General features: G+C 40.3%; 1 long non-coding RNA gene and 1 pseudogene across 1 annotated transcript in view; both read right to left on the minus strand.

Moving 5' to 3' along the window:
* LOC123383346 overlaps nt 1-23,308 on the minus strand; it is a 425,625-nt gene that overhangs the window by 280,591 nt on the left and 121,726 nt on the right. The gene's annotated exons all lie outside the window — the stretch shown is intronic.
* On the minus strand, nt 1,472-1,571 carry LOC111558890 (annotated as a pseudogene).

Consider the following 23,308-nt stretch of genomic DNA (forward strand, 5'->3'; position numbering starts at 1 on the left):
CATGATCTGTTAGAAGGTGCTTTCTGCTCTATTTTCAAAATAGGACAAACCTCAAAACACATCCAGAATCTTACCACTTCTTACCACCTCCACTGTACCTCCATCAGCTCTGGCCTGGATAAACACAATAGCCTTCTATTGTTCTATCTGATATCATCCTTGCTCCCCTACAGACCAAATTCAACACAGCGTGATAGGCAGAAATCTAAGATGGCCCCCAAGATTTAGGTCTTATATAATCCCCTTTATTTGAGCTTGGGAATAGTCAGTCGTTTGACTGAATTACCTAATGTAAGACTCCATCAGAGAATGCTAGAGGAGGGTTGGAAGTCAGAAAGAAGTGCCCCTGTTGTCTTGAAAGAAAGTAAATAGCCCTGTTGTAAAATGTCTATGGGGGGCACGTGACAAGGAACTGTGGAAGGTCTCTAGGTGCTGAGAGTGTTTCCTGGCTCCAACCCCAATAATTCAGGATAATCTCCCCATCTCAAGATCCCTAACTTCATCACATGTGCAAAGTACACTTTCCATGTACTAACATTCACAACTTCTGGGGATTAAGATGTAAACATCTTTCAGGGACCACTGTTCAGCTTACCACACTTTATGCAAAACAAAACACAAATCACTTCCCAATCACTTTCTCTAACTTTCCTTCTGACTACTTTCCACTATCTAATACACTATTTTACTAATTTATCTTATCTCTCTCTACCACTAACAGATAAACTATATGAGGGCAGGAACATGTCTGTTTTGTTCATCACTGTATATCCTGTGCCCAGAATTGTACCTGGTACACAGTAGGCCCTTAATAAACTCTTAAGCAAATGAATAAAACACAAATTACCAGCCCTACGACTTCCCCATCCCCTTCTTCCTCCAATCTTTCTAGATCCTATGCATATCGTGTTTGCTACCCTTACTATGAATAAAGATCAAATTCCTTACCAAGAGATTCTTCCCTGCCTCCTACTTTTTGAAAGAGTCAGCTGAAATCTTACAACTTCTGCCACTTATGACTAATAACTTATAATCACAATCAGGGTTTTCTTTCTTTGGCTAATACAGAACACCATTTATAACACTATCATAGAATATCTTCCTTGATTCTTATTAGGATTACAATTAGTGGTCTGTGTAAGTACCTTTCCCATTTGGCCATGACTTCAAGGAATGATGCTATATTCTTCATTTGTTTGCTAATAATTTTTAGCACCATGAATGGCACATGAAAAGTGCTCAAAATATGATGAATTGGGTTTTAAAAAGTGAAAGACGAAAAATAGCTGATAACATTTTTGTGAAAGTGGAAGATATTTTGGAAATGGCTGCAAGCTAATATTTTTTTAGAAACCCAAATGCATATTGCTCAACACAAACCTAAGATAAATTCTTAAGTGAGATGACCCTAAAGAGAGAATGTTAAATGACGTTATACAACTTATTCATCGCGTACACTTTTTCTTTCTCTTAAGGATAACTTTGCTTTTATTCATATGATAAACACACATCATGAGTAATTGGAACAATAGATACTACACTTGATCTTAGCCAAAAGGCCGAGAAGCGATAATAATTGGAACAATAGAGACAATTATAAAAAGGAAAGTAAAATGTCACCCCAGGTACAATACCCAGGAAAAAATCATAGTTTTCATAAAGAAGACTATCATCCCACACAACTATGAATAAGTACAGAAAAGAGGGTAGAGAGACAAATACTTTTATAAAATTGGGGTCATTCAGCACGCTCATTTCTGTAGGTATTAATTCATTTCCATTTCTCGTGAAGATGGTGAATAACATGGACTGCTGGGGCCCTCTTCAAAATGAACCCCGGAGAAACTACACAAGTCAGCAAGAAACATGAATCAGAGGAACTAACAACGACAGAAAAGGAGACATGTGAGACAGTCCTGGTAAAACACAAGGCTGACTTTAGACGGTACACGTGGCTGGGCTTGACGGGGGCTCAGAGCGAAGGGCAGTAGGGGGCAGGATGGCCATGAGAGGATAGGATGCAAACAGACTCCTAAGTTTTCTTGCCTTTTCTCCCTACTTACCTTTACCTGCCTGTTTCCATGAAGATCAGAGTTGTGCAAAAACCAAAACAGGTGGGAGTTCCCAACTGCCTACTGGCACGGACTCCTCTCCCTCAACCAGGACCCCCTGCACACCTCCTCCGCTCTGAGCCCCCAGGACGGGTCCCAACACTGCCTCTGCGAACGGAGAAGCTTCCTGACGGAGTGGCAGGAAAGAAGTAGAAACACTTTTGGAGTACCGTGAATTCTCCTGGGCCATATGCTTGCCTTTCTGGTTAAACTCCCGGATAGGAGCTGAACAACGTATGCCAACTGAAATAGAATTATTGTAACACAGAGACCAAGGTTTTTATTTATGTATGTATTTATACACAGATACGCACATTCATTCTTAGATAATGAACAGTACTAGTAAATTAAAACAGAAACAAACTTTTTTTTTAAAGATCCAAGTGGAAAGGTTAGGAAAATACATTTGTAATCACGAGCACAACAGGTGGAATAAATAGAAGGGTGAACGTAGCTGAAAAATAATTCAATAATGTGGGAAATCATACCTGACAGATTTTCCCAGAAAACAGCAGGGAAACATAAAGAAGTAGGAAATGTATAGGCAGGGTAAAGAGATACAAAGGACAGAGGATTGCTGATAGGGGCACCAAAATAAGAGAAGAAAAAAAGTGATGGGGACTGTATTAAGTCGGGAAAGTAAGGCCATTCTCTTATAACAAACCGCCCCAAACCTCTAGCCTAGCACAATAAAGTTCACAAAACTATAGGTCAGAGTCATTCAGGGACTCGGGCTCCCACCACACAGCGGTTCGTTCACTTTCCAGACCTTCAAAGTGTGCCACTGGGTGCTTACCAGCCAAACAGTGAGTGAAGAGAGCACAAGGAGACAAATGCGAGATATTTTAGAGGCCGGGCCCAAAGGTGGTACAGATCACTCCCGTTTATACACCACTGGCCAGAACTCAGCCAACCATTAGAGGTCTGGAAACTGTAGTTTAGCTGTGTGCAAGGGGAAAAGAAAAGAAACATTTATAGTATGAATACTAGTATTCTTTGCCACTGAAACATATGGAGAAATTAGGAAGATAAAATTCTCAGAAATGAAGATTAAAGCCTATGTAAAGAATTAATAGAGTACACAACAGGAGATATAAAGGAAACCTCACTGCATACATTAAAATAAAACTTAGAATCATCAAAAGCAAAGAGAAAATTCTATAAACTTCTAAGAAGAAGGAGTAGATCAAATACAAAAATAATGAAAATCAAACAAAACAGGCATCTGGGTGGATCAGTCTGTTGAGCATCTGACTCTTGATTTCAGGTCAGGTCATGATCCAAGGCAGGGTCATGGGATCGAGCCCCACATCAGGCTCCACACTGTGCATGGAAGCTAAGATGCTCTCTCTCCCTCTCTCTCTGCCCCTCCCCTTACCCCCCTCAAAAAAAATGAAAATCTGATTGACCTGAGATTTTTTTCCCCAGCAACAATGAATTCAGGAGAATGGAATATTTTTAAAATACTGAAAGAAAGGAATATTAGATGTAGAAATGTATATCCAGCCTATTTATCATTCCAATGTAAGCATGTAATAAGATTTTTCTCAGGCACACAAGCCTCAGAACATTTGTCACACAATAACCCACTTTAAAATCACTCTTAGAAGGGCCATCAAAATGGCCAATGGACACATAAAATGATGCTCAACATCACTAGTCGGCAAGGAAATGCAAATCAAAAACACAAGGAGATATCACCTCACACCTGTCAGAATGGATGACATCAAGAAGAGAAAAGACGGGCACCTGGGTGGCTCCGTCGGTTAAGCAGCCGACTTCGACTCAAGTCAAGATCTCACAGTCGGTGAGTTTGAGCCCTGAATCGGGCTCTGTGCTATCAGTGCAGAACCTGATCCGTATCCTCTGTCCCTCCACTGCTCACTCGTGTGTGTGTGCACTCTCTCTCTCTCAAAAATAAATAAACCTTAAAAAAAAAAGAAATATCAGAGGTACAGTTGTAATTTTAAGTGAGAACAGAAATCACTTCAGGAGAACTCTCTAAGATATATGAGAATTAAAGATGGTCAAATACCTTTAAAATTGTTTGCCTACAAAGCCAAGACCAAAACATTTAGAAAATATATTTATAGCATGCTGGAGCTAAATTATAGGACAATATTAATAAGGTAAAGAATAGGGGAAGGATTAAAGATGTACAAGGGCATATTCACATCATTAAGGGGCATGTAGATACTGGTAAGTTTAAGAAATCAATAGAGACAAATGAACATGAGGGTGGGTTTTATGCTATGTGAGCCATATGAACAAAAGTAAAAAGTCAGATTTAAAGAAGCAGAATAAAAAGTGACACATTCAGTGGAACTTATGAATTTAAAAAAGTATAATAGATGGAAAATATGAAATAAGATAGCAATATAAGCCTTGTTAAAACTGTAAAAAAGTCAGAGAAAGACCGATAGCATATGATTTCACTCATATGTGGAATTTGAGAAACACAGCAGATGCACAGAGGGGAAGGGAAGGAAAAAGAAGAGAAAAACAGAGAGGAAGGCAAACCATAAGAGACTCTTACATACAGAGAACAAACTGAGGATTACTGGGAGGGAGGGTCAGGGGGAATGGGTTAAAAACGGATGATGGGCATTAAGGAGGGTACGTTTTGTGATGGGCACTGGGTGTCGTATGTAAGAGACGAATCACTGGGTTCCACTTCCGAAGCCAAGAGTACGCTGTATGTGAACTAACTTGAATTTAAATTTTTAAAAAAACTGTAAAAAAAAAAAAAAGTAAATATGAACTGGTTAATTCTAGCAATTAAAATACAGAAGTGTTCAGTTTGGATTTTTTTTAAAAAAGTGTATTCCAAAAATACCCCCCAAAATCCTTAAAATGAAGACACAGAGATATTTCTAAGTTGGGTGAATATGTGCTGGCCAAGTATGAACCAAAATAAAGCTAAGATAGAAATGTTAATGTGTGATAAATATAAATTGAGCCCAAACATCCTAAGGAATAAATAAAGATACAAGGGGAAATTAAGCAAGAAGACCATCAGTATAATATGTATGGGTCTAACAATGCAATCTCAAAATACAGCAATTGCCTGTTTATAAAGAACGGACAGAAATGCAGGAAGATTTTAAACATCCTTCTCAGACCCTGAGAGACCGAGCAGAAAACAAAAAGGAGAGCTGAGATACCGAAGTCATGGAAAATACAACTGCACTGGTTACAAACGGCAGGGTCAGCAGCCATTCTGGCAGCATTCAAACGAGTGCAGGTCCTAAGTTCCTGCTGAGCAGCGGGGGGTGTGGCAGGGACCCCCTCCATCCGGTTAGCCCCCTGGCGGTTGCATCTTCCAGAAATGTGGAAGCGCTCTCATGTCCTTCACTTTTCCAGTCTTTCTAACCTTTTTATAACCAATTCCTTGCTTATAATCTCTGGTGGGGGGATGGATAGTGGCTTTCCTGACTATATACACCGACTAAGACATAGCATTTATGTCTACACACCCTTGGCCAAAGTTGATCCCATCACACCTGAAGGAAAGACTAGGAAATACAGCCTTTCTACTAAGGAGCGTAGAACCCTGCTTTCTACGAGGCGGAAGTGGTAGGGTAAACACATAGCGTTGACTGTTACGGTCTGCCCTTCTGGTAATGAGACTTCAATTTTTCTTCCTATACGTAGAAAATACTCATTTCTGGGGTGCCCGGGTGGCTCAGTCGGTCAAGCGTCCAACTCTTGATTTTGGCTCAGCTCATGATCTCAAGGTTTATGGGTTCATGAGTTTAAGCCCCGTATGGAGCTGTCTGCTGTTAGCACAGAGCCCACTTTGGATCCTCTGCGCCCCCCTTCCCGATTTGTGTGCGCATGCACGCGTTCTCTCTCTCTCTCTCTCTCTCTCTCTCTCTCTGTCTCTCTCTCTCTCTCTCTCAAAAATACACAAATGTTTAAAAAAACCATTCATTTCCTTCCCAAGGTAGACAATCTGCAATCCAAAATGTCACTGCATCTTGGACCAAGGTCTAGCATGTGGCTCCTCTTATTCCAGGGACCTACATACTAAAAAGACAAATCATCTGCTTTGCCCCCCTCAGATACCCAGTTTTCAATGATGGAGCAGAAGCAGAATGACTACAATATCACCCCCATTCAAACGGGGAAATAGGAGACACACAGAAGTTAATGGCTGTCAAAACAGCTTCTGAAAGACTGCTGGGAAATACAGTGAGGGTCTGTCTCCTAACTTAGGGGCTAGAGCAATTGCTCGCTTAGAACCTGATTCTGTTTTCTGGGAGAATTTCTTGTCCACTGTTCCCAATGGTGTCTGGATTCGCCTTTTGGGAGGTTCTTTTTCATTTTGTCCTCTTTTGCCTGGCCACATCTCAAGTAGGTACCGGGGAACATGCTGAAATTGAACCACACCACCTTCCCAACAAGCTTGTCAATTCTGCAAGGTTAAAGGTTGAAGAATTCTTTTAGGTCTGGAACTATATATAAAACTTTGGTCAATAATTGTGCTTCTCTGGGCTGTAAAATTATCTCAGAAACTTAGTAGGCTTCTGATCCGTTTGTTTCTAGCCAGTTCCGAGTGACGGTAAACACGCCCAATATTTTATTTCTAAACCTATTTCATGAATATGTTCTATTTCTCTGCTTTCTCCTCCTCATGCTCACCCCCTTCAACTTAGTAAATAGAAATGCTGGTCACCCAGTTAAATCTGAATTTCAGATATACGATGATTTTTTTGTATAAGTATGTATCATGCAACATTTGGGCCATGCTTATACTAAAAATACTTGATATTTATCTGAAATTCAAATTTAACTGAGCATCCCATATTTTATCTGGCAACCCTACACAACTCCATAAAGAAAGCAAAAAAAACCCACAAACACACACACACACACACACACACGCACACACAAAATATGCACACAAAAAAAGAGGCAAAAGACTGTCACTTTAAAAAGATGGATATCCAAGTGGCCAGTAAACATTTTATAATGTGCTCAACCTTTACTGGTGATGAGGAGAATGCAAAGTAAATCCACCCATTTCATGCACGTATGAAGGCTTATTATTTGAGAGAATTAACATACCAAGAGTTTTCAAGGAAAAGTGGAACTTAAACATTCCTGGTGCATATGTAAATTTACTTTAGAAAATGATTTTGATGGTATCTACTAAAGTTGAACATACACGTACCCTATGAAATAGCAAGTCTACTCCTAAGTATCGGACCTGCAAACTATGTTTGCCAAGATTGTTCACAGCAGCAGTGTTAATAATAACCCAAAGATGGAAACCACTAAATGTTCGCTAACTATAGGATGGTTTAATCAATTGTGTATTCATATAATGGAATACTACAGGACGAGGAGGATGAATGAACTATTGCTACTGAACTGGCAATGGCAATGGCATGCAACAGTCTAGGTGCCGTGGCATGGATGATTCGCACAACAGGCTGAGCCAAAGAAACCACATACAAAAGTATATGGCATATGAGGCCATTCATATGAAATATGTTTTAAAAACCAAAACTAACCTATAGTGATACAAGGTGAAATAGAGTTTTCCTTGGGGGAATCTGGGACCGGGAATGGGTAGAGGTGGTCTTCAGGATGTCGATAATGTATTTAACCTGGATTCTGCTTACATTGGTGCACACAATGTGAAAATTCAATAAAATCGTCCCTTATGATTTGTGTATTTTCCTGTTTGATGTACTTTAACAAAACTTTATTTTAGGGGCACCTAAGGGGCTCAATCGGTTAAACGTCCGACTCGGTTTCTGCTCAGGTCATGATCTCATGGTTTGTGAGTTCTGGAGCCCACTTCGGATTCTGCGTCTCCCTCTCTCTCTGCCTCTACCCAATTGTTTTCTTTCTCTCTCTCTCTCTCTCTCAAAAATAAATAAATATTAAAATAAATTCTTAATTTATTTTAGAAACCTATAAACCTGAAAAATAATATTGGTGAATACTAAAATCATGACGTAAACATTTGGGGGGACAAGGATCTACTGATGTGATCTCAAAATATCACCTCACAGATTGCACGTTAATTACAAAGACAAAATGTCGCCTTTACAAGTGAAGGAGCATGACAAATTCCAAGGGATCACTGTCAATTATGAAGTGACAAACTGGTAGCAGGTACCTCCTAAATGATGTGATGAAAGCATTGGGAAGTACACAGCATTATATATGTCATGCTCTTGCCAGTAATGTTGAATCTGTATCTCATCATGAGAAAACAAGCAGACAAATCCATACTGTGAACAGACTTCAGGTGAGCAGAAGTGAATTCCAAATATGCCATTGTGATGAAAGACAAAGAAGGTGGGGAATGTCCTATAATAAAAAGACCAAAAAAGATGCAACAATGCTATTCAGTGCGTGATTTTTGCATTCTGGACCAAGAGCCAAAACAGCTTTCATAAAGGAAATTCTGGGGAAATCTGGGGAAATATGAATAGGAGCTATGAACTAGATAACAGTATTGTAGCAGCGTTAAATTCTTTGGATGGGATGATGTTCTGTGGTTGTATAGAAGACCGCTCTTGCTTTTAGGACGTATATATTGAAGTATTTGGATGAAACCATTTTAATAGGTTCAGCAAAAGGTAAACTGTCTCTCTCAGAAGTTCCAAAATGCATGTTAATGGTTGGTGAATCTTAATGAAAGCCAAAATTAGGTGTTTACTGTATTATTAAGTTTTTCAATAGATTTGAAACTTTCCAAAATAAGAAGTTGAGAGACAAAACCTCCCTGTTTGAGAAAAGATGTATAAAGTATACCCCATTATATCTACATTTATAATTATATTCAGATAAGACCATATATGTCATATATGTATGAGGAAAATACATCAAATCATAAACAATGTTTACTTCTGCGCAGGAAGCTTACGGTTACATTTTCTTATTTTTTCTTATTGTCTGATCTCATAGTAAGTATGTATTGCTTTAAAATAGAATAAAACTGAGCCTGGGTGGCTCTGTCAGTTAAGCGTTCGCCTCTTGATTTCAGCTCAGGTCATGCTCCCGCGGTTCATGAGACTGAGCCCCGGTTGGACTCTGTGCTGACAGCACGAAGCCTGCTTGGGACTTTTCTCTCTCCCTCTCTCTCTGCCACTCATGCGCGCTCTCTCTCTCTTTCTCTCTCTCTTTCTCTCTCTTAAAATAAATAAACATTCAAAAGTAGGATAGAATAAAACAAACATTTTTTTAAATTCTGCAATCAACCCTGGCAATTGGAAAAAAGATGAACAGAGCAAACCCAAATAAGGAAAAATAAAATAATGAAAATAAGGACAGAAATTAATGATGATAAATAAAAAATGATAGAGAAGATTAACAAAAGAGAAGGATGGTTCTCTGAAAAAAATAATTATGGACAGATTTCTAGCAAGGCTGATTTCTACAAAAATGATAAAACATAGATAATAATGTAAAAAAACTACATATGCAAGCACTTAAAAATAATGACAAAATATTTAAAAATCTAGATTAATATATAAATCATTAGAAAAATATAACATATCAATGTCAATGTAAAAGGAAGGGCACCTGGATGGCTCAGTCAGTTAAGCGTCCAACTTCGGCTCAGGTCATGATCTCATGGTGTGTGGGTTCAAGCCCCGCGTCGGGCTTGTGCTGACAGCCGAGAGCCCGGAGCCTGCTTCCGATTCTGTGTCTCCCTCCCTCTCTGCCCCTCCCCCGCTCATGCTCGTTCTCTCTCTCTCTCTCTCTCTCTCTCAAATAAACATTAAAAAAATTTTAAATATCAATGTAAAGGGAAAGAAAAATTAAATAGATCAATAGCCATTAAATTAAAAGAAATGGTGGTAGTCAAAGAACTCCCTTCAAATTAATGCCAGGCTAAGAGTAAGATAATTTTATAGGTGAATTATACCAAAGTATAGAAGAATAGTTAGTTTTAATCATATACAATTCTTTTCACAGAGACCAGAAAGAAAAAGCTGCCAAACACATTTTACTGGGCAGCTCTCATCTTGATTCTACAACCAGATGATGATAAAAGGAAAAATTAGGCCCTGCTCAGCTATGAATGCACATGCAAGATCCTAAATAAAATAGGAGCTAAGTAAGTTCAACAGTGTAAGATGAATACAATACAGAATGATTAAGTAGGATTTTTCCCCTGGGAATAAGACAATGGTTTCAATATTAAAAACAACTACAATTAAAAGCATTAATAGACTGAAGGAAAAAATCATATGCTCCTCCCTACTCAAATAGTTTCCAATGTCAATCTATGATGAAAACAAAATTCTTAGTAATATGGAAAATCATAGAAACTCCCTAGCTTGGTAAAATGTACATGCCAAATGCCTACAGAAAACATGATATTTCACAGAGAAACGGTATATGTGCCCCATTAAGATCAGGGACAAGGCCTATGTTTACTCTTAAGTGTTGATGGTTAACATGTCATTTTCAGTATTGACCAATTCTTTAAGGAAAGAAAACAAATGAAAGGTATAAGAATTGAAGGGAAGAAATAAAACTTAAAAATGTGAATCTAATACAGTCACCTACTTAGAAGTGAACAATAAAAGCAACAGGTACAAGATCTACTAGATACACAAGCATGGTTAAAAAAACCCAAGATCTCAGCACTCACGGAATTTATAATAAAGAAAGACAATAATTATACTATGTTCTGTGGTAGTAAGTGGACAGAGTAAAGGAGGTATAAAACATGGTGAATGGGTCCTATTTATAGTAGAGTAGCCAGAGAAGGTCATATTTGACAAGAGACTTAAAGGAGGTATAGACTGGGGGCAAAGAGGGGGCATTTCCGACAGAGTGAACAGCCAATACAACGGTCCTAAAGTTGGAAGCTTTCCTGATGTGCTCCAGGAAAAACAAGACATCAAGTAAGTCTGGGTTAGAATAATTGAAGATTAGGAGTTGTAAGAAATAAAGTTGGAAATTTTAAATTAGAACTTACAGATTTAAGGATATGTTGGACATAGACTAGGAGAGAAATTGTCAAGAATAGTTTCAAATTTTGTGGCTGGTAAGTGGATGAACACGGTGGTTTCATTTACCAAGACGGGGAACAGTTAGGGAATTCCAACTTTGGAGGCCAAAGAATTGTTTTGAACAAGTTAAACTTTATATGTTTATTACAACCCCAAGAAAATAAGTCAACTAGCCAGGTGGACATAGCAATCTGGAGTTTAGGGGAAAGACGAGCTATAAGCAAACTGCAGAGGCCATTGGTGAACTTGCTAAGAGCTGTTTTGGTAGAGTGGTATAATCAAAACACGGACAAGACTGTGTTCATGAAAGAATGAGGGGACAAGAGGCCAAGAAGTATTTACAAATAGTGGAGACTCAAAGGAGGGGTTTTGTTTTGGTCATGCTTGATGAGTGTTAATACCGCATATTTGTATTATGCTGGATATTGACCAGTAGTAAAGGGTTACTGAGGATGATTGACCAATGACTAACCAATAACTAGACCAATTGACTAACTCCTTTGCTTATTGTATGACTACAACCAACTTTTGTTCTTTGGTAGTAATATGATTTTCAGTCATGGTTATTCTGTACCTTAATACGATAAGGAATATATCTAGATACAGATACAAGTATAGCTCTTTTGAGCATCTATGAATATCTCAGTTTGTCCACTTACCTCTCCCTTGTTCAACTCACTGTGATGATTTGTCGTCTTTGAGTATTTGCTTTGCCGAATTCTTGTTCCTATTTAATTTTATAGTGAGAGGTGCTTGCTAAGAATGTTCTTTAATTGGAAACTAGTGCTTTGCATACCCAGGTGGTTTCTGTTTGCATAGTTTTCATGACTATATATTCAGTTTATTCCCACGTAGGCATCTCTGTCCAGACTTTCTATAATGTTTTATATTTTTTCACCCCTTATTTAAATGTCTCATTGTATATATTATCTGCCTAGCTCCTGAAGGCATTGGAGTTGGCTAACCCTGGCATCATGTAGCTAGTTCAAATGGATAGAGTGTTACCTCAAGACAGTTTGCTGAATAATCCATCAAAACAATACAAAATGCTCTTTTCAGGTGATTTCTCTGCCTTTCCCACCCTAGCACCAAACCTTCGGGATGGTTTTATTACTGAGTTATTTTTAAATATCTGCTAATATAAGTCATCATTTATTACTGTTCAATTTTATGGTTTTATTGGCTAATTTCACACGAATATTTTTCTGGAGGGCTTTGAAATCGTTTTGTCAAGTTTTAAAAATACTGTTGGAATTTTAATTGGAATTACATAAAATCTGTAGTTAATTCAGGGAGATCTGACACCTTATTAATTCCTATTCCTGGAGTTGTTCTCACATTTTTTTTTTAATTAGAGTTACTAGAAATTTTATAGTCAGCCTTTTCCAAAAAACATTTCTTATATTCATTTAACCAATCTACTGAAGAACTGTTGTATTATATTCTCCATTTAATTCTTTTTTGTGCCTTCCCTAGATGTATCTTTTTGCTACATTTTCAGTTTATTGAATTAGATAATTAGCTAATTTATTTCTTTGTGTTTGCTATTAAATCATCTGAGAATAGAAGATCCCTTCTGAGTACATCTTTATTTTTTTCTTCAATCCCTCAGTGTCTAAGGGGACCTAAAAAACGAATGTGGAAGGTATGAGTACCTGTTTTGCTAGAAAAGGTTTATTTCCAAGGAAACAGTAACATGAGAGACTTAAAGCAGAGAGCCAAGAAATCGAAATAAGATTGAGTTCAAAATGATGTCTGGCAAACAAATCAAGGGTCAGCCTCTCCTGGTCATCTAGAAAAGTAGCAAAGAAGAAATCTGAAAAAGTAAAACTTAAAAGTAAAACTTGACAGGGTTGGAGAAGAAAGGGGGGGGCGCGCATCTCATTGGCCTTTCAGGATTTATCTTGGGAAACGAGGGAGAACATCACATGTCAAAGACGAAAGAAAGGAATTTTATATCTTCACGATGCTATGTACTCTTATTCGCAAACCTAGGATCCCTACCTACCAGAAAACTGAACAGCTGACCTTATTTTTTAAAGCAGATCATTTCAAAATAAAATGGGCTCATTGTCCTAAAGACTCAGGAAGTATTTAAATTTGACAGAGATCTACAAAAGGAACCAGAAGAATTATTTTTTAGATCAAATTAAATCGCATGTTGATCCTCCCCATCTTGTCAGGCTGCTGAGAATTTTACTTTTCTTCTTTCCTGGGAACATCTATCTTAGAGCTGACCCGGGACACAGGATTCTTCCGTGACACCTCCAAAATGGGCAAAACCCCAGTTGCCAGCATATTTATGCCCACAGTGATCCTTTTTTTATCCAGACATTCATTCCATGCTGAGATGAAAACATGGTCCTCAGATGCAGTCTACTTAATTGCTCCAAACAACTATTTCCTCAGGGCTCTGTGACTAAGTTGCATGCAATTCCCAGCTCTCTGTAACAGGCCACAGTCCCTCTCCCTTCCCAAATTTGGAGGGAGGTTTTCTTCTCAAATATACTGTCACCGCTCTCTTCCTGCCTCTTTTCATTGTCTTTCTGAATAAACTTGGGCTTTTCTGAAAGATATTTACTTTGGGGTGTTTCTGTCTTTAGTCCTACAAAAACATTTAAACTTAAGAATAACTAAAGGAGGGGCTTCTGGTTGGCTCAGTTGGTTAAGCATCCAACTCTTGATTTTGGCTCAGGTCATGATCTCATGGTCAGTGGGGTCAAGCCGGGTGTCAGGTTCTACTCTGGCAGCGCAGAGCCTGCTTGGGATTCTCTCTCTCCCCCTGCCCCCCCACCCCCCGCCCCATCCCTTGCACGCACGCTCTCTGGTTCTCTCAAAATAAATAAACATTAAAAAAAAAAAGAACTACTACGGGAGAGATTCTGAATTCCTGCACAGGACAGAGGAAAAGGGAAAATACGAAAAGGACAATCACAAACTAGTATCTTACGAACAACACACGCTATCAACTCAAACAATGGAAGACTACAGGGCAACAAGGAGGAGGGAACCACAACTGCACACCTCAGTGTGGCTACATCTCAAAGACCTAATGTTGAGCAAAGTAAGTCAAACACGAAAGACGATGATTACGGTCATGTCAAGTACCAAGAGTGGTGCAAGAATCTATGCCAGTCGAAGTCAGCAATTAAGATATTTCTTATTCCTTCCAATATGCTTTAGCTGTACACACACACAAACTCACATGCAAACGTGTGTGTCTATATATACATATATATATATATATATATGTATATATATACACATGTGTGTGTGCAGGCGTGTATTACAGACATATAAACTCATTCAAGAAATATGTACTGAGTACCAACCAGCTAATGTTGTAGACCAGGGTTGGTAAGCTATAGCCTGTATGCCAAATCCAACCTGTCCCCTATTTTTGTAAAGAAAGTTTTATTGAAACACAACCGCCTCGTTTTCACACTCATTGATTTACCTACTGTGTCTAAGCCTGCTTTTTTGCTACAATGGAAGAGTTAAGTAATTGTGGTACTGACTGTATAGCTTGCAAAGCCTAAATTATTTAGTATCAGGCCCTTTACCCAAGGAAAAAACAAACTAACTTCTAATCTACATTCCAAGGACACAACAGTGAACAAAACAGTCTTGGCTTCGTAGGACTTACAGTGTGATGAGGAACACAGATAACAAACAAGTAAGCTTATAACAGAACACCTGACTGTGATAGCTACCGTGAATAAGGATAAGTAAGAGTGCTGAAGGCCACAATTTTAGACCTGGGGGTCAGAGAAAGAGTGGAGCAGATCCCTGAAGGAAACGGAGCTAGCCACGCACCTATCTGGGGTAAGAGCAATCAAGGCAAAGGAGAAATCACACGCTTTGTCCTGAAGGTGATGTGCACCCAGCGTGTTGAGGATACAGCCAGGAGAAGGGTGGCCCAAGACAAGGATAAAGAGGCAGGACGTGAAAGTCTCTGCAGGCCATAGCAGTAAGTTTGGGTTCAATTACAAGTGTGGTAAGAAGTCAAGGGTCGGACTAGAGAAGCAATGTGATCAGAGTCACAAATATTTGTGCGTCGATACTTGCGCACTAGTATTTCACAGCAGTGAAAAGCGTGAGGTCTTGGAGTATAACACAACCTTATTCAAATCCTGGCTTTGTCACTGGCTAGGTGCATGACCACGAACATGTTACATGATCTCTTCAGGCCTCATTTTCCTCAAATGCATAATAAAATTAACAATGTCTACTTCACATGATTGCTATAAAATGCTTCGCCCAATGTTTGGCATATAATTGTTCTATAAATGCTAGCAATGGATCGAACTTGTCTGTGTCTCTGAGATATAATGAAAACATGCACGCACATTCTCAAAACTACAAGCATGTGAGGCAGCATGCACAGAGGTTAAAGGGGAAGATATTACAGTCAGACGGTCAGAGTTCAACTTTAGCTCCACCTTTTAATTCGTTGTTCGCTCTCTTTCAAGTTACTTAACCTCTCTGGGGCAGTTTCTTCAAATATAAAATAAAGAAAATCATGGTATTCGCCTCAAAGGGTTTGCTCTGAAGATTAAAGAAATGAACACATGCGAAGTTCTCTAGGACGTTACCTGGTAGTCAAAGGTGCCCCTTTGGTACTCAAAGGTGCTTCTTCGGGATACGCTCCTTTCACGGGCGCCTGGGTGGCTCAGTGGGTTGAGCGTCCAGCTGCGGCTCAGGTCGTGATCTCCTGGTTCGGGAGTTCAAGCCCCACATGGGGCTCACGGTTGGTGAGTTCGAGCCCCGCATCAGGCTCGCTGCTGTCAGGGCCGAGCCCGCTTTGGATCCTCTGTGCCTGCCCCCGCCCCCCCCCCCCCCCCCCCCCGCCGCCACCACCGCCTCTCTCTCAAAACTAAACAAACGTTAAAAAAAAGATACTCTTCTTTCAACTGTTAGAAAATTATTCTAATACACTGACTTTGCTGGAACAAGAAACTTTATTGGTTTTTAAATTGTTATTTGAAATGAAATGAAATGAAATGTGCTATTTTAATTTGTATTTCTTTATTCATGAAATTATTTTTCTTTATACCCTGGCTGTTTATCAATAATTTGTTGTCACATCTGTTAATTATCTTTCATGCTTTTTTTATCTATTTTTCTACCGTGGTTTCTCTTGTGTTCCCTACTAATTTGTAACAACTCTCTCTATATTAGGGTATTAACTCTTAGTCATGTTCCTGACAAATATTTCCCCCAGATTTCTTGTAACTTAATATGCTAATCTCTACATAATAATTAAAGCATCAATCATTCCAAGGAGAGGTTTAAAAAGGAAAAAAACATACTTTGGCAAAGCTAGAGCAAAGAGTTTTGCAAGGCGGGGGTTGGGGTGGGGGGAGGGATAGAGACAGTGGATAGAGAACGGATAGAGAAAATGATGCAAAATACTGTAACACGCTGAACCATGTATGCTTGGTTAAGAGGTTTGGATTTCGTGGTGCAGGGAATGAGAGCCCGAGGAAGAATGTGGAACCAGGAAGTGGCATGCTCAGGGTGAGATCGTCCCGGCAGCAGCGTGGAAAATAGATTGGTAGGGGGGCTAACACGTTCCCGGCATAGGTTAATCTGTCTCTCAGTACGGGAGCTGTTCACAGGAGCAAAAACAACCGCTGAACAACAAACTGAGCGTCCCCCGGGGGGCAGCTAATGAACGGAGGAGGGCCACAGGACAGCTCTGCTTCCTGTCAGCCGCCGCATTCAGCAGTGCCGGTGGCAACAGCAGCATCGATCGCTCCAGCCTCGGTGGCATCCGCACCAAGAGCGGCAATTACAGCAACAGGCAGTCGGGCAAGATGTGATACGGGGTCATCTCTGCATTAGCCGGCGCTCAAGCAGGAAGCGCCAAAGGAAAAACGAAAATTCTTGGTAGGCTCTCGAAATACGATAGTAGAGATTCTGAGGTCAAATGACTTTGGTGAACTCTCCTAACACAGCCTCTGACATAGCTTTGGCCATATCCTATGGATTCTTCTATGTACTGATCTCAACACTATTATTTTATCAATAGTCTGCGTTAGAGCTGTGATTTTCTCCTTGTCTCAATTTCCTTCGGAATGCATTTAAAATTTGTCATTCATTTTCATAGTTTATCGGTTCGACGACATGAATGTAGGCTATACTACCTGGATTGTAACTTACCGGTGTTGTGGCTATTAATGATCAACTTGGCCAAGATTATATGGTTGCTTGAGAAGGATGCTTCCTAGTTGTCAGCTGAGTCTGTCATATCTGATATCAATATAGTCAATCCAGTAACTCTTAGTTTGAATTACTTAAATGTCCAGCTTTATACTCTTAATCTCCACGAATCACTTTATTTGGAGTATGCTTTTGTAGATAGCATGTAGCTGGGTTTTATATCCTAACCTAGTCTAATAAATTGTAATTGTAATCAATGAATGCATCTAGTGTATATTGTATTATCAAGTGTTTCCTGTTTTTCAGTGCTTTCTTGCTCATCCTTTTGTCTTTAATCTTCAGTTTTTATGGTATTTTCTCTTAACAGTCCTCTCCATCCCTCGATTAATTTAGAAGGTAGACAGCAACCTTTTAGTTCAACTAGTTCTTAGTTTAGCTCTTGAAATGCATATTTAAGCCCCCACGTCTCTAATTATAAACATTAACAAAAAGGCATTCCTAATGATTTCCCCCAGGTAAGCTGAGGAAATTAGCACATTCATTTTTCACCAACCCCCTACCCACCAAGATCTCACACTTCCCAGTTGTTCTTGCTCTAATCTGGAAATTTTGTCCCAGTTACATATTATTATTTTTCCATTATCTATGTTCTCTTTCAAGAATTATATTTGCATTGTTTTATAGCCATATTGACATATTAATTTGGATTTAAACCTATATTTATCATTTTGCATTTAGCTGGTTTATTTCTTCAAATATTTTTTTCTCCAAGAAGCACATATCCTGACTTTTTTCCATCTGTAGATAGATAACCTGATCTTTTGCTTAGATGCTCGTAGGATTCTTTCTTCATCCTCAAATGTCAGAATTTTCACCAAGAATATGGTGGGTGGGTGTTCCATGTTGTTAATAATGCCTCGTCTATGGTTAGCCCTTTTGAACTCCAGATGTAGCTCTCTGTTCAATAAAAATGTCTTCAGGGGCGCCTGGGTGGCTCAGTCGGTTAAGCGTCTGACTCCGGCTCAGGTCACAATCTCCCGGTTCGTGCGTTCGAGCCCACTGTTGGCCTCCGTGCTGACAGCTCAGAGCCTGGTGTCTGCTTCAGATTCTGTGTCTGTGTCTGTCTCTGCCTCTCTCTCTCTCTTTCTGCCCCTCCCCCACTCGCACTCTGTCTCTCTCTCTCTCAAAAATAAACATTAAAAAAAATTTTAATTGCAACTGCCTGGAGTCTGAGTCCCTTAGAAAAGACTGTGGGTATCTAACCCGTTCTGTTCCATGTGCCAAAGACTACAAGTTTATGGCTCTAGCCTGGACCTCCTCCCTGAACTTCGGATGTCTGGATCTAGCTGCATACTTGATATCACCATGGAATCCAAGAATACTGAAGTTGCAAGTGTACTTAGAGATCAGCTCATTTTACAGAAAGAGAAGCTTAAATAGGCGAGAGGACGGTTTTTAAGTTAACGTGCATGAAATTCACAGGAGAGAGATATAAAATATTCTCTAAAATCCAGGTCTTAAGAGCCAGGCTTAATGCTGTTTCCCTTACACGGGTCTCCTAGAATAATTCTGTTCCCAAGCAAGAAGTTTCTACCTTCTCTGCAAGCATTCCCTTTAAAAGACGTGAGGGTGCCTGGGTGGCTCAGTCGGTGAAGCGTCCGACTTCGGCTCAGGTCATGATCTCGCGGTTCGTGGGTCCGAGCCCCATGTCGGGCTCTGTGCTGACAGCTCGGAGCCTGGAGCCTGCCCAGGATTCTGTGTCTCCCTCTCTCTCCACCCCTCCCCCGCTCACGCTCTGTCTCTGTCTCTCAAAAATTAACATTAAACAACAAAAGATGTGTCTACCATTCTGCTAAACCATATTGCCTGGCATATATACAGCAAATTGACCTTCATGTCTGAGAAGATCTTGGAGAAATAGCAAGTAGAAGAATCACCTAAGAAAGAGATAAGAAAAAGGAAAACAGCTGTTTTCCGGAAAATGATCCCAAAAGATAGCAGTTCCTTATCCCTGGACCTACAGATGCTATCTCACTTAGAAAAAGGTCTTTACAGATGTGATTAATTTAAATATCTATCCTGGGAGAGACCAGTCAGATTTACTTAGTTCCACAATACCTTTTACTATGGTGAGAGATTACCAAGAGTACGGAAAGGGACTCCACCACAAACACCTAGCTACAGTGACTGTGCCGTGACTGACTGACTGATTGCCTGCCAGGTACAACTGCTATAGACTGAGTGCGTATGTCCCCCAGAAAATTCACATATGGAAGCCTAATCCCCAAAGCCATGATATTTGGAGGTAGGGCCTTTGGGACGTAATTAGGTCCTGAGGGTAGAGCCTTCACGATGAAATCAGTGGCCTTATACAAGAGGGAGAAACACAGGATCTCTCTGCTCTCTACCATGCGGGGACACAGTAAGAAGACAGCCATCCGTACAACAGAAAGTGGGTTCTTAACTGCCACTGGATGTGCCAGCACGCTGATCTTGGACTTCTCGGCAGTCAGAATTTTAAGAAATAAATGTCTGCTATTTAAGTCTCCCGGTCTACGGTAATCTGTGACGGCAGCCCGAACTAAGACAACAACCAATGCGCACATGCTAGGGTATAAGTGAAGAAACGAGGCAGCAGGGAATGAGGCGGCTGGATAGGGAATTTGGGAAAACACAGAGAAATAGTTACCTGGGGAACCTGGAATCCACTGAATCTTCTGGTTTTGCCCCAGTATGCGCCAATTTACACTTCAGAAGTCAAAGTGCTTTTCTGAGAGGAAGCCCAAAATCCAATTAATACAGAATTAAAGAATGTTGCTCCTTAAAGCACTACGAGAGATGGTTGAGTCTACCGTGTCATTTTAAAATTGGGAAACCGGGGCGCCCGGCTGCCCCAGTCGGTAGAGCAGGCAACTCTTGATGTTGGGGTTGTGGGTTGGAGCCCCACGTTGGGTCTAGAGATTACTCAAAAATGAAATTTTTAAAAAGAAATAAAATACACTAAACTTGGGAAACTGAGGTTCATAAGGGCAAACTAGTCTGTCTAATGTCACCTAGTTAGCGAACTGCAGATCTGGAGAGAGTAACTTAGGTCTCCTGACTGGAGCTCATTATTTGGTTGACCTCATTCTAAAATATGGAAAGACAAGAGGTATGAGAAAAGGTCTCATAAAGGTTCGATATCAGCGGATCTCATTATATCATCTTATTTTGAATTCAGCTACCTCGTTTTGTTTCAGGTACGTACAGCTCTATGAGCTCCCATCCCATACGGTAGAAGAAGGACAAGGGTCACGGGACAGTCAAATAGCTGAATGCCCCATAACAATCTATTTGAAAGCCTGAAAAGCCTTCTCTCCATCAGACACAATTACAGCCTGCTAAGTTAGCTACTTATGTAATTCAAATTTTGGCAACTAGCTTGCTACATAGTATTTTACATCACTGATAAGTTTTGGAGCAGTATTTATTTGCTGAAAACAAGGTATTGCGGAAAATATTTTTTCCCCTTGGTGGTACACCGGGGGTCAAATTTCCAGCCTTTACAAAGCAATGCTACAATTTTATAGCAATTAATCTACAAACAAAAATACACAAGCAGAAATTTTGCCACAAAATGGTGAGTCCTTTCAACTATTCGTGTAGTAAGGTTACTATAGAATCCCAAGATGAAAAGTGGATAAATTCAATCCAGAGAAAAGTTGCACAGCAAAAATTATTGTTTTAGTCAACAAACTGAACACATTTCTTTCTCAAGAAGAAAAAAAAAGCCTACATAGGCCGTTCCCAACTCCTGAGTCCTATGTGACTAAATTCTATATGGCCTTACGTATATTAACTCTCCAGGGCTAGCAGCCGCTAGGCAAAATTCTCCAGGTCTCCATACGTTGGGCTATTTCCTAGAAACGCTCTTCTTCCGTATCTCTTTGACTCTTCATTTTCCTTCTACCCTGCCCAGGGCTAAAGTAGGACACGACCGTGAAGAAAGGACCGGTCATGAAGTAGGGAAAGCGATGAACTACAGCAGATGCCACGTTCTAGTCTAAAACCAGAAGCAGTTCCATCCCAGCTCCAAGTCTCCACTCCGCTCTCCTTTCCCTCACCTCCTGACCAGCATATACACTCAACTCCAATCATGCCATTTACCTCAGAACCCAAACTCCTTTCTTAAAAAAGTTTCTGGGGCGCCTGCGTAGCTCAGTCAGTGGGGCATCCGACTTCAGCTCAGGTCATGATCTGGTGGTTCGAGGGTTCGAGCCCCACGTGGGTTCGAGCCCTGCATTGACAGTGCGGGGCCTACTTGGGATTCTCTCTCTCTCCCTCTCTCTGCTCCTCCCCCACTCACGCTTTCTCTCTCTCAAAATAAATAAACTTAAGAAAAAAAAGAGACTTAAAAAAAAAGGCCCTAAATCATCAGGTCCAGTTTTAATAATAGCAGTTATTACAAAGGTAGATACCACTGGGGCGCCTGGGTGCCTCAGTCGGTTAAGCGTCTGACTTCGGCTCAGGTCACGATCTGGCGGTTTGTGAGTTCGAGCCCTGAGTCGGGCTCTGTGCTGACAGCTCTAAGCCTGGAGCCTTCTTTCAGATTCTGTGTCTCCCCCTCTCTCTGACCCTCCCCTGCTTGTACTCTGTCTCTATCTCCCTCGGAATAAATAAACATTTAAAACAATAAGCAAATAAACAAACAAAAACAAAGGTAGTTACCATATATGAAGACTCGAGTATATTCCCGGTTCTACTAAAAACTTTTACACAGGTTACCTGATTTGATCCTTCCCATGATGCTCTGAGGTACCCATCATCGTTATTTGGTATTATTAAACCATGTATATTAGTGTCCTGTGTCTGTTATAAACAATTACCACAAAATCGGTGGCTTAAAACAATAAAGCTTTAATCTCTCACAATTCTGGGGACCCAAAGTCTGAAATCAGGATCACTAGAATGGAACCCAGTGTTGGCAAGGCCATGTTCCCTCGGGAGGATGTACTGGAGGACGAACTTCTTCTCTTTTCCACGTTCTCTTGGCCACCGACACTCCTTGGCTTTGTGCTCACATCACTCAACCTCTAGCTCCATGGTCACATCTCCTCTTCTGTCTGTCATCAAATATCCCTCTGCCTACTTTTGATAAGGATACGTGTGGTCATATGAAGGGCCTGCCTGGATCATCCAGGATAATCTTCCATGTCAAGATCCTGTACCTACTCACATCTGCAAAGTTAGTAGTTATGGGAAGGGAAGGAGGTAGGAAAGTTTCTGGACCCAACGGCACATACAAAAAAGAGAGACTTGTACTTGGAAGTAGACGAGTCAAAAATAGAGGGTTTCATCCCCCTAGAGTCTTTCTTATACCTGCTCCTAGCCTCCACCCTGCTGCAACCTACACTTTAAGACCGGAAACACAGCAGTACTTTATAGCCAGAGGTATGCATACCTTCACAACTGCATTTCCAAAATGTTGTGGTTACTAAGTTATAGGTTGAATTGTGCTCCCTCAAATTCTATGTTGAAGTCCTAATCCCCAGTATCTCAGAATCTGACCCTATTTCGAAAGAGGGCTATTGTGGATCTAATTAGATAAACTAAGGTGAGGTATTACTGAAGTCGGACAGGCCCCAATCCAATACGATGGGTGTCCTTATAAAAGAAAAAAAGATAAATGTAAAGCTAAAGAGACACAGAGAGAAGATGACATGAAGACACAGGGAGCACACCATTGACAAACCAACGAATGCCCAAGGTGGCCAGAAAACTACCCGAAGCTAGGAGAGAGGCATGAAAAAGATCTTCCCTCGCAGCCCTCGGGAGAAATCAAACCTACTGACATCCTCACCTCAGATCTTTAGTCTTCAGGACTGTGGGACAATAAATTTGGGTTAAGCCACCCAGTTATAGTACTTTGTTATAGCAGCCAGAGCAGACTAACACAGTGCAGTTTGACTCATTCTTCTGATAAAGACTTTTGGAGCATCTACCATTGGTCAAGCCATGAAGACACAGCCCAGAACCAAGATAAAGTTCTTGACTCCAAGGACTTTA

The sequence above is a fragment of the Felis catus genome, chromosome X (genome assembly GCF_018350175.1).
Source record: "Felis catus isolate Fca126 chromosome X, F.catus_Fca126_mat1.0, whole genome shotgun sequence".
NCBI classification, from domain to species: Eukaryota; Metazoa; Chordata; class Mammalia; order Carnivora; family Felidae; genus Felis; species Felis catus.